Source organism: Pteropus medius, unplaced genomic scaffold (assembly GCF_902729225.1).
Source record: "Pteropus medius unplaced genomic scaffold, Ma_sr-lr_union100, whole genome shotgun sequence".
In the NCBI taxonomy this organism is placed as follows: Eukaryota; Metazoa; Chordata; class Mammalia; order Chiroptera; family Pteropodidae; genus Pteropus; species Pteropus medius.
Window position 1 is genome coordinate 2,936,486 of NW_024342644.1, and position 11,698 is coordinate 2,948,183.

Below are 11,698 nucleotides of genomic sequence, written 5' to 3' on the forward strand. Positions count from 1 at the left end.
AAAACCTGGGGTAGCAATACTTATATTACACAAAATAGAACTTAAAACAAGGGCTGTAACAAGAGACAAGGTCATTTCATTATGATAAAGGGATTAAATAAGAGGATATAACTCTCAAACATCTAGGTACCCAAAGTAGGAGCATCTAAATATATAAAGTAAATACTGACAGACATAAAAGGAGAGAGGGACAGCAATACAGTCAATAGGGAGACTTTCACTGACATCAATGGATAGATCATCCAGACAGAAAATCAACAAAAACATGTGCCTTAAATAAAATTAGAGCAGATGTACTTAATTGATATTTTTAGGATACCTTACATAAAAGCAGCAGACTATACATGAAACATTTTCCAGGAGAGACCACATGTTAAGTCACAAGTCTCAATAAACCTAAGAAGACTGAAATCATATTAAGATCTCCAATCACAATGGTATGAAAATAGAAATCGATAACAAAAAATTGAAAAACACAAACGTGGAGGCTAAATAACATGCTACTAAACAGTGAATGGGTCAACAAGATCAAGGAAGAAATCTAAAGATACCTTCAGAAAAATGAAAACCACCACCCAAAAATCTATGGGATACAGCCAAAGCAGTTCTAAGAAATTTATAGCAATACAAACCTACCTCAAATAAAAAGAAAAATGTCGATTTAATTACATGTAAAGGAACTAGGAAAAGAACAAATAAAGCTCAAAGTAAGTAGAAGGAAGAAAAGATCAGAGCAGAAATAAAGTCTAAAAAACAATATAAAATATCAATGAAACCAAGAGCTTGTTCTTTGAAAAGGTAAAATTGAAAACCTTTAGCCAGACTCATCAAGAAAAAAGAATAGGGTCTAAATAAGTAAAATTAAAAATGAAAGAGGAGAAGTGACAACTAACACCACAGACATATGAAATATTATAAGGAAATACTATAATTATTCGTCATAATTATAGTATTGGACAACCTGTAAGAAATGGATAATTTGCTAAAAACATAACATTCCTTCAAGGCTGAATCAAGAAAAAACAGAAAATCTGATCAGACCAGCAACTAATAACTAAATCAAATCAGCAATAAAAAACCAAACAACCAAACAAAAAACCCCAAAAACCTCCCAACAACCAAAAGTCCTGGACCAGATGGCTTCACGAGTGAATTTTACTAAACATTTGAATGAGAATTAATACCTGTCCTTCTCAACTATTCCAAAAAATTAAAGAGGGAAGGTACCCAAACTCTTTTACAAGGCCAGCATTACCCAACTACCAACAACAGACACAGACATTACAAAGAATAAAAATTATAAGCCAATATCCCAAGTGAACATAGAGGCAAAAATTCTCAACAAAATATTAGCAATCTGAATTCAGCAATACATTAAAAAGATCATATACTGTGATCAAGTTGTATTTGTTCCCTGGACACAACATTGTTTCAATATCCTCAAATCAATTAACATCGTACACCACATACACAAAATGAAGGCTAAAACTTATATGATCATATCAATAGATGCAGAAAGAGCATTTGACACAGTTCAACATTCACTGATGATAAAAACTCACAGCATAGTGGGGATAGAGGGAACATAATGTAATAAAGGCAATGTATGACAAACAGTTAACATTATACTCATTAAGGAAAAAGCTTTCAGCTTTTCACCACTATCAGGAACAAGACAAGAATTTTTCACCACTTTTATTCAATAGAGCACTGAAAGTCCTAGCCAAAGCCATCAGACAAGAAGGAAATTAAAGGCATTCGAATTGGAGAGGAAGAAGTAAAACTGTCAGTATTTGCAGATGACATGATATTATATATAGGGAACCCTAAAGATTTCACCAAAAAACTATTAGACTAATACATGAATTCAGTAAAGTATCAGGATACAAAATTAATATTCAGAAGTTGTTTGCAGTTTTATACACCAGTAACGAAATATCAGAAAGAGAATTTAAGTCACAGACAAGAAAAAGCGAAAAGAGTTCATCACCACCAAATCGGTATTACAAGAAATGTTAAAGGACTTCTCTAAGAAAAAATAAAAGGTCTACGGCCATGCCACCCTGAACAAGCCTGATCCTGTCTGATCTCAGAAGCTAAGCAGGGTCGGGCCTGGTTAGTACTTGGATGGGAGACCACCTAGGAAGACCAGGTGCTGTAGGCATAAAAAAAATAAATAAAAAAATAAATAAATAAATAAGGATTGTAAGACGACAAGTTCCTTGCAATCTGTGAGGTCAATCAAGGGTTGCTTCACCTAAAAAAAAAAAAAAGCAAAAGAAAAAAGGTAAAAAATCTGAATAATGAAACGGGAATAATTACATATCTATCAACAATTACTTTAAATGTAAATAAAATGCTTCAACCAAAAGACATGGGGTGGCTGAATGGATAAGAAAATAAGACCCTTACGTTTGCTGTCTACAAGAGACTCACTGCAGATCCAAAAGACACACACAGACTGAAAGTAAAGAAATGGAAAAAGATTCATGGAAATGGAAACAAATAAGCTGGGGTAGCAATATTTATACCAGGCAAAATAGACTTTAAAACAAAGGCTATAACAAGAGACAAAGAAGGATCCAGTAATTCTACTTCTGGGTATTCATCCAAAGAAATCTAAAACACTAATTTGATAAGACATATGTATCAGTATGTTCACTGCAGCATTATTTATAATAACCCAAATATATATGCAACAGATGTGTCCATTAATAGATGAATGGATAAAGAAGATGAAGTACATACATACATTGGAATATTACTCACCTATAAAAGAATGAAATCTTGCTATCTGCAATAACAAGGATGGCCCTAGAGGGTATTATGTTAAGTGAAATAAGTCAGAGAAAGACAAATACCGTATCATTTCACTTATATATGAATCTAAGTAAAATAAATAAACTTATTGATAGATACAGAGAACATTTTGATGGTTGTCAGATGGGAGGGGTGTTGGAAGAAGAGTGAAAAAGGGGAAGATATAAAGAAGTACAAATTGGTACTTATAAAATAGTCATGGGGATGTAATGTATACCATAAAGAATATAGTTAATATTGTAATAACTACATATGGTGTCAGATGGGTAGTAGATTTATCAGGGTGATCACGTCGTAAATGTCTAATCACTATGTTGTACATCTGAAACTAATATTGTATGTCAAACGTAATTGAAAAATATTTAAAAAATGATTTTAAAAAAGAATTTAAGAAAACAATTCATTTATAATTGTATCAAAAAGAATAAAATACCAAGGAATAATTTTAATCACAGAGTTAAAAAGACCTGTACTCAGAGAAAACTATAAGATATTAAAGAAAGAAATTGAAGAAGATACAATGGAAGGATATACTGTGCTCATGGATAGGTAGAATTAACATTGTTAAAATGTCCATACTATCCAAAGCAATCTACAGATTCAATGTAATACCTATCAAAATTCCAAAGGCATTTTTCACAAAACTAGAACAAATAATCCTAAAATTTATGTGGAACCACAAAAGACCTTGTATAGCCAAGGCAATCTTGAGAAAGCAGAACAAAGACATAATATGCTACCTGATATCCTATCCTATGGGGCTATAGTATACAAAACATAGTATATAAAACAGCATGGTACTGGCATGAAATCAGATACAAGAAGCTCAACATCACTAATTATCAGAGAAATGCAAATTAAAACCACAATGAGATATCACCTCAGACCTGTCATAATGGCTCTCATCAATAAATCAACAAATAACACTTGTGCACTGTTGGTAGGATTGTAAATTCATGCTGCCAGTATGGAAAACAGTATGGATTTTCTTCAAAAAATTAAAAAATAGAACTACCATATAATCCAGCAATTCCACTTCTGGTTATTTATTCGAAGAAATCCCAGAAGAGTAATTTGAAAAGGTATTTGCATCCCTATGTCCATTACAACATTATTTTTACACACACACACCCCCTATCCCTCTCCCTCTCCCTCTCCCTCAAATCAGTCTTGGCTATTAAATGTTTAGGAAATAAATGCCTTTTCTTTCTACCCAATTTAGAAACTAATTGAGAATTAGATGCAGGGGTCAAATAGGTGGATCAATTTTATTACTGATGAAAGCTACATTTGGAAAGTTTGGCTTAAATCAGAGTAGGTGGACCTTATAATACATCAGTCTCCCTTAATCCACTGGAGATATGTTCCAAGACCCCCCAGTGGATGCCTGAATAGTACCAAACCTTACATATATTATTATGTTTTTTTCTATACATACACACCTATGATGAAGTTTAATTTATAAATTAGGCACAGTAAGAGATTAATAATAATAAAATAGGACAGTTAGAACAATATACTGTTAAAAGTTATGTGAATGTGGTCTCTCTGTCCAATAACTGATCTAACAACTGAGGTAGCTACTAAGTGGCTAATGAGTGGTGAATATGCTGGACAAAGATGAATCAGATCCTGGGTGGGATGGAACGTGATGGCATAAGATTTCATCACACTACTCAGAAGAGCATAATTTAAAACTTATGAATTGTTTATTTCTGAAATTTTACATTCAATGTTTTTGAACTGCAGTTGATCATGGGTAGCTAAAACCACAGAAAGCTAAACCATGGATAAGTGGGATGACTATTGTTAAATCGAACACTACCACATTATTTATGATCGCCAAGATATGGTAGCAACCTAAGTGTCCATTGATAGGTGAATGGATAAAGAAGTTGTGGTATACATACCTAATGGAATATTACTCAGTCATAAAAAAGAATGAAACCTTGCCATTTGCAACAACATGAATGAAACTAGAGGGTATTATTTTAAGTGAAATAAGTCAGACAGAGGAAGATGAGTTCCAGATGATTCTACTTATATATGAATCTAAAAAAAACTGAAACGGAAAGAAATTTATAGATACAGAAAGCAAAGTGATTGTTGTCCAACGGAAGGAGTGTTGGGGGCCTGGGTGAAAAAGGTGAGAAGATTAAGAAGTACAAATTGCCAGTTATAAAAATGGTCAAAGAGTTATGAAGTACAGCATAGGGAATATAGTCAATAACATTGTAATAGCTATTTATGGTGTCAAATTCATATTAGACTTACCAGGGTGATCACTTTGTAAGTTATACAATTGTCTAATCACTATGTTCTAAACCTGAAACTGATGTAATCTTGTCTGTCAACTGTGATTAAAAAACTAAGAAAAAATTTTTAAAAAGAATAGGAAGGTGTATGACTATTGAGCTGTTAGAGAATGTCCCTCTCTTACTGCCATAGCTACTGATACTTTTAATCTTAAAGAAGGGTAGACTTGGTTCCAGTTTGGGCTAGTAATGAGGGGAGAAAAGACAACAAACAGACTGATAAGATAGAGACTGGGGCAAGATATGCCCAGTAGTAATCTAAGCATCCTGTGAGAATTCCCCCAAAATACTGGCCAAAATATTGGTTGTATGGTTGGGAGTGGTGCTCTGTTTCCTATTTGAATTTCTAAGTACAGGGACAGCTTACAAAGCAGGAGACCTTGAGGATGGATATACAGATAACAGATGCCTTAATAGATATTTGGTTATGCATGGACTGCAGGGTCCCGCTCCCCATATTTTTTAATTTAGTTTGTCTGGAGTTATGCCTAGGAATAAATATTTTTAACTCATTCTCATATGATTCTGATATGCAGCCAGGTTTGGAAACTACTGGCTTAATCTTTTTTTTTTACATCTGAGTAAACTGAGGCCAGAGAGTTTAAATGATTCCCCAAAGCACCGCAAAACTCTTTTGTTGCGGAGCTGAGGGTAGAGGTGAAATCTCTTGACTTAGCTGTGTTTACTTCCCACAGATACACATTCCTCTTTGCTTTAATACCCAGTGGAGTGCACTTTGTGGGCACAAATGGGACTACAAGGGACCATCTAAATTTTCTATGGCATTTTTCAGATGAGCATGCCCCTCTAAGGCCTGAGAATGAGAGTCTAGATGAGCTTGTGGATATGTTTCCACAGATCTCGATCTGTGCACACCAGCTGTTCTCCACACGAGTGGCAGCCTGTCAGCTTCTAGGCCCCCTCACAGTTTTTTTCAAAACTGCTGATCCAACCAGTGGAGGCCAATGGGGAGCACTATTCTGGACAGGCAGCACTTTTCTCTATGCCTTTCTGGATCCACATAACTCTGAGGATCAAATGGCCCCTTTTGTTTTCAAAGAAAATTCATATGGCATAAGCACTTTTGACATTAAAATATACACTGTCTAAGCAGTTACTGGCTACAGTTGTCCATTCATTCGGGTCTTCTTTCTATTGTCCTGTGTTTCGCAGACAAAATGACCTTTCAGCATTTCTAGCTGCGGTACATATTGCAAGTTTCTCTGTATACACTGGCCTGGAAAAAGCCTCAGATGCTGGAACAAGTTTTCTGCCTGGTCACCAGTCCCTTCTCCCTCCAGTCCTTCTCCTAGCTGCCAGAGAATCTTCCTGAACAGCCCATCAGGCAGTTTTCTTCATAAAAACTTCTGTTGGCTCCTGTTGTCCACAGCATGAAACCCATTCCCTTCCCTTCCAACTCTAACTGGCTTATTCCACCGTGTCCACCCCTCCTACCTGGCAATGCAGCTGCTCCACTTAGAGCTCTGCCCCAGCAGCTTAAGGTGTTTGTGGCTCTGTGCCTTTGTACCTTTTATTGATGCTGCCTGAAAAACCTGCCTTTTTTGAGTAGGTAGTTCCCAAGGCAAAAAAGACAGGCAGAGAAAATATAATGTACAAGATACGGCTTTCGCCTCTGGATTCTGCTCACAGATCTCCAACACCTTGTTTTGTGAGTGAATTGATTTCATTTATCTACCCCACACCAGACTGTCAGTTGCCTGATAACTATAAGTTGTGTTCATATTGTCATTCTTAGCAAGGACCTGACTCGAAGAGTTACTAGAGTCAGTGTTGGTTGAATAAATGAGTGAATGAATGAGTTTCATTCACTGTCAGAATTCTCTCTCTGGAATGAGGGAGAGGAAGCACCTTGGAGAGGTAAGTTGGCTTTGGGGTTCTGGCCCCTGCATTTAGATACCAGACATATACGTTTCCCTAGAAATGACCTAAGGCTCCACATTTTCTCATCCTTTAGTGTCCAGGCCTTCCCTTGAATATGGTGCTAGATATCTAGCTCTTCTGGCCACTGGGGTCCAGGTGGAGTACAATCAGCATGTTGGAACTAATCCTGGGGTTATCCAGTCACTGAATTCCAGATTGACTGGACCTTCATCTTTTACAACTTCAGGTAGTTAGTGGTTCTGTTAAAGACTATGTAGTGTTTCATTGCCTGCATAGCCAAGGGTTTATTTATCCATCCCCTGCTGATGGGCTTTGCATTCGTCTACTTGGATTGCCATAACAAAATATCATGGACCGGTGGCTTAAACAACAGAAATATATTGTCTCACAGCTATGGAAGCCAGAAGTCTGGGATCAAGGTGTTAGCAGGATTGGTTTCCTCTGAGGCCTCTTTCTTTGGCTTGTACTTCTCCCTGTGTCTTTACATGGTCTTCCTTCTGTACATATCTATGCCTAATCTCCTCCTCTTATAAGGGCACCAGTCGTATTGGATTAGGACCAACCCCAATTACTTCATTTTAACGTAGTTATGTTTTTAAAGACCATATTTCCAAATACATTCACATTCTGAGGAACTTGAGGTTAAGATTTCAACATAAGCATTTTGGGAGGACACAATTCAGCCCATAACAGACCTTTAGGTTGTTCTGATTATTTCCATGGTAATAAACTACTCTGCAGCAAACATCCTTTTGTATTTCTCTGTGCACACATGGGACAATAGTGTAGATATGGGGAAGTAGAATTGCAGGATCCCTGAATAAAGAAATGGACTTCAGCTTGCCTGAGTGATACTATTCTCTATGTGGTTACAGGAATTGTTCCCTCATCTTCAATGTATATAGTATAGCAGTTCTCTGTCTACATTCTCATCATATTTGTTATTACCAGACTTTTATATTTTGCCAATTTCATTAATGCAAAAATATACAGAGAAAAGTAGATCTCCCTCTAAAGTATTTCTCTATATTATTACAAACTTCCTAAAAGTTGTTAATTAGTGGTTGCATAATATCCTGTGAATGAATGTGCCATAGTGTTGGGTATTGATGTTGCTTCATTTAAAAAAATGCCTTCCAGAAAATTTAACAATTCATAAAAAGAATAAAGCATCCATAATCCTAGTATCTATTGACATTTTATTGTTTTTCTAGTTTTTCTTTTGTAGTTTAAAATATTTTTGTAGCTCTTTTTATAGGTACTTATTTTTACAGAAGTCTAATACTTTTTTATAGAGGTTGGAATTTTTTATTTAACTTTACAGTGTGAGCGTGTCCCCATGTCATTAAATCTTCCATCTCTTTCTTTTCTGCTCCAGTGAGCACATCAAGGAATGAAAACCAGTGAGGTCATAATGGCGGTTGGTTTGAATGTGGTCTAGAAATTTTTTTTAAAAGATAAATCAATTGCTAACTTTAGCTCTTTAAATTATTTTTACTAAGAAATAATTTTGACATATCTCACAATCCATCAGAACATGGAAATTGAGGCCTGCATCACTGAGCCATTAACTAACCACCTGCTAAGTGACTAGCCTCTTGGTGAATAGGATATATTTGTACATGAAACATGGGCTTTTAAAGCAAAACATCTCTTTTGGTCTATAAAGGAGAATGATCTTCTGAAAACCTACCAAGTGGCTTCTTTTTCTGACAGAATGAGTCCATTGCCTTCTCAGGCTCACCAAATTTGAATTGCCATTAATGAAGAATATTCATCCCAATTTCAATAAAAAAGAGTAGGAGAAAGACTCTTAGCAAAGAACATTAATAAAGTACCCAAAACCTCAAAACTTTCTGGGACCTTTAAAAATGTGCGACCTATAAGCATATTTTGCATTAGTAGAATTCGCATGAATAAAATATTTAAATTGAAATAAATTTAAGGTTTGTCAATGCTAAATATAGCTGATATTAAAATATTGAACCTGGCTAACATAATTTTGGTGTTTATAAAACTTGTAAAAACTTGAAATAATGCTTTGCAAACTGGATTCTAATTATACATGAAAAAAACAAAAACAAAACAAAACAAAAAACCAATAAGTACAGGATAGCCCTGAACTGGAATATGCATGTTATGTATGCATATGTATTAAACACATACATAAGACACATAAATTCACTATAGTCACTTGAACTTCAGTCCTGGTGAAAGAAAGTGTGAGAAATATTTCAAGAAGAAAGTACAGTTTAAATGCCCCAGTGTGCTGCCTTTGGATGTTGCTGAATCACTGTTCCCTGTGACTGAAACAGTGAGGGTGGTAGAATTACAAAAAAGTGCTGAGAGATGCTTTTCAAATGAGCAAGTTAAGGGCTTAATGCAAGGTCTCCAGCCCCCCCTTTGTTTTTGCTGAGCAATCTGCCAACTCCTTTGCCTGGGTGACTTCTTGGTTAATGTTTTCTAGTATTAGAGCATTAAGTCCCATGCTTTATTAAAAATCTACATTTTGCAGTACCTTTTGAAGTAGGTTTAAGAGAAAACAAGGAAGCAGTCAAAGGTATTAGAAATGACTGAACTTCTTTCAATTACAAGTGATAAATCATATTTCCCTGTCCAAAGATCAAAATTCTTGATTTGAATGTGAATGTTTTTTCTGAAGTGGTGTAAGGTAGTGACATCCTGTGGACATTTAAGGTAACTGCTGGCAATTCATACTGCATTACAAGCCAAGCATTCATATGTTTGTTCCTCTGACCATCTTTCCTTGATGGTTCTCTGGTTTGTTCATTCATTCATTCATTATTCATTCACATTCTGAATACCTTGCAATTGCCACTTTAACCTCTCTAGTGTTCCTTTTAAACAGTAGGTGATGGTCTGTTGGAATCAAGGTCAGACTTTAGTGACCATGTTCTTGTAAGGTCAAATACTGCCCTGTCTTCTCTCTACCTTAGGAAAAACAACAACAACAACAACAAAAACAGGTGGGAGTAGAGATATTAGAGGCAAAATAACTTTATTTAAGCTTATTTCTGCTTCTTGTTATGTGACCATGGAGAAAGTGAACCAACTCTGAGTACAATTTTCTTCTTAGGCAGAATAATACTAATACTTGCTGGTGTGAATTGTGGGGTTAAAAATAAATTAAACTATAATGTGAGTTATTAAGCTGATAGATTTCTGAAATGGATGGTATAGTGGAAATAATTAAGTCATCGTGATATAAAGCCACACAAGCATTTTGGTTATCAATTTTCTCATCCGTAAACGGTTTATATAAAACAAGCTGACCAGCAAGGTTGCTTCTGCTTCAAACATTATATAATTTGATGTTTTCCTTCACATTTTTTTGAGTCTCTTTATTTCTAGTAGTGAGCTCCCCAGACTGTGGTCGTGCCAGTGTAAGCTAACTTATTTTTTGGCCTGTAACTGTGGGGTATTTTGTTTCCGGAGTAATAAATTCTGAGTGACTAATTTTTAAAGGAAAATATAGTCATTTTATATGTTATCTTTCATCATTGACATTTCAGTTTTCGGGTTGGGTAGTTAGGCAAGTTTTGAACTTAGAAAGAAATAGGTAAACATTTTTTAGCAAATATTTAAAGCTCTCCTGTGTGTCCAACAGGCACAGTAAATGCCTGTTCACACGCATGAGTGAGTCATAGGCAGCCACCTCTTCTGGCCTAAGACTACTAGGAGGAGCAATACAGTAAATGATTTCTTTTTATATCTCCCTTCCCAACTCAACAAAATAGTGCATTTGGGTAAAATTCACAAATTGAGTTTATGCTTCACTGTCATGGAGAAAAATGCTAGAAAGTGACATATCTTTTAGGCAAGTTTATTCTTTCCCTGCTCCCTCCCTTTCTCTTTTTCTTTCTTGCGATTTATTTTCTAAACATCACAAGCATAGTTTCGGTATCCCATGAAAAGAGATAATATTCCATTTTACCCCATGTTTTATTCGTAATTCACATTTTGTTAAGCTCATTCCCATACCGTCTTTCCTTTGGTTCTCAAACCAACAATGCCAAGTCAGTAAAACCAGATATTACTATCCATTTTTAAGTTAGGAAACTGAGGCCTGAAGAGATGAATAACTCTTCTATGGATATATATCCTGTGAGTGATGACATCAGCATTGGAACCCTGGCCTGCAATCTTAGGCTTAGGTCTGGTATTGCTAAACAGTATAAGTTTATTTTGAAAATTATATCAAAAACTTTTGTGCTATTAGTTAAAACGAATTGGGGTTAGAATTTATTTTTTCAGCCTTGCTAATCTCTGAATGAGGGATGATTTAGAAAGGCCAAGAGATGATCTTGGGTTGTGTCTTCCGAGAAGTAGACCCTGAGGTGGGGATTTCATGTGAAGTAACAGTAGTTTATTTAGGAAATGATATAAGATTTGAAATGAGGATTTGAGATAGGAAAGCAATGGAAACTAATACAAGGTGCATTAATTAGTAGGATATCCCTGTGGGCAACTGGGCTCAGTCTACTGGGGACTCCTGGGAGACAGAATAGAGCACACCTCAGAGTTGTTCCACCCACAAGAGGAGGAGGCTGAGGTACTAATGGACTAACTCTTATTGTAGTTGAGACAGCTCCCTAGCACTGTGGTATGTCCTGCAAGCAGGCCAAGCATGCTCAGTAGCC

The 11,698-nt window shown here is 35.7% G+C and overlaps 1 non-coding gene across 1 annotated transcript; it reads left to right on the top strand.

Annotated features, from left to right (window-relative positions):
* Positions 1–2,045: 2,045 nt before the first annotated feature.
* Positions 2,046–2,164, top strand: LOC120605621 (5S ribosomal RNA). The gene has a single exon (XR_005653666.1). It is a non-coding gene; the product is annotated as a 5S ribosomal RNA (ribosomal RNA).
* Positions 2,165–11,698: the final 9,534 nt, after the last annotated feature.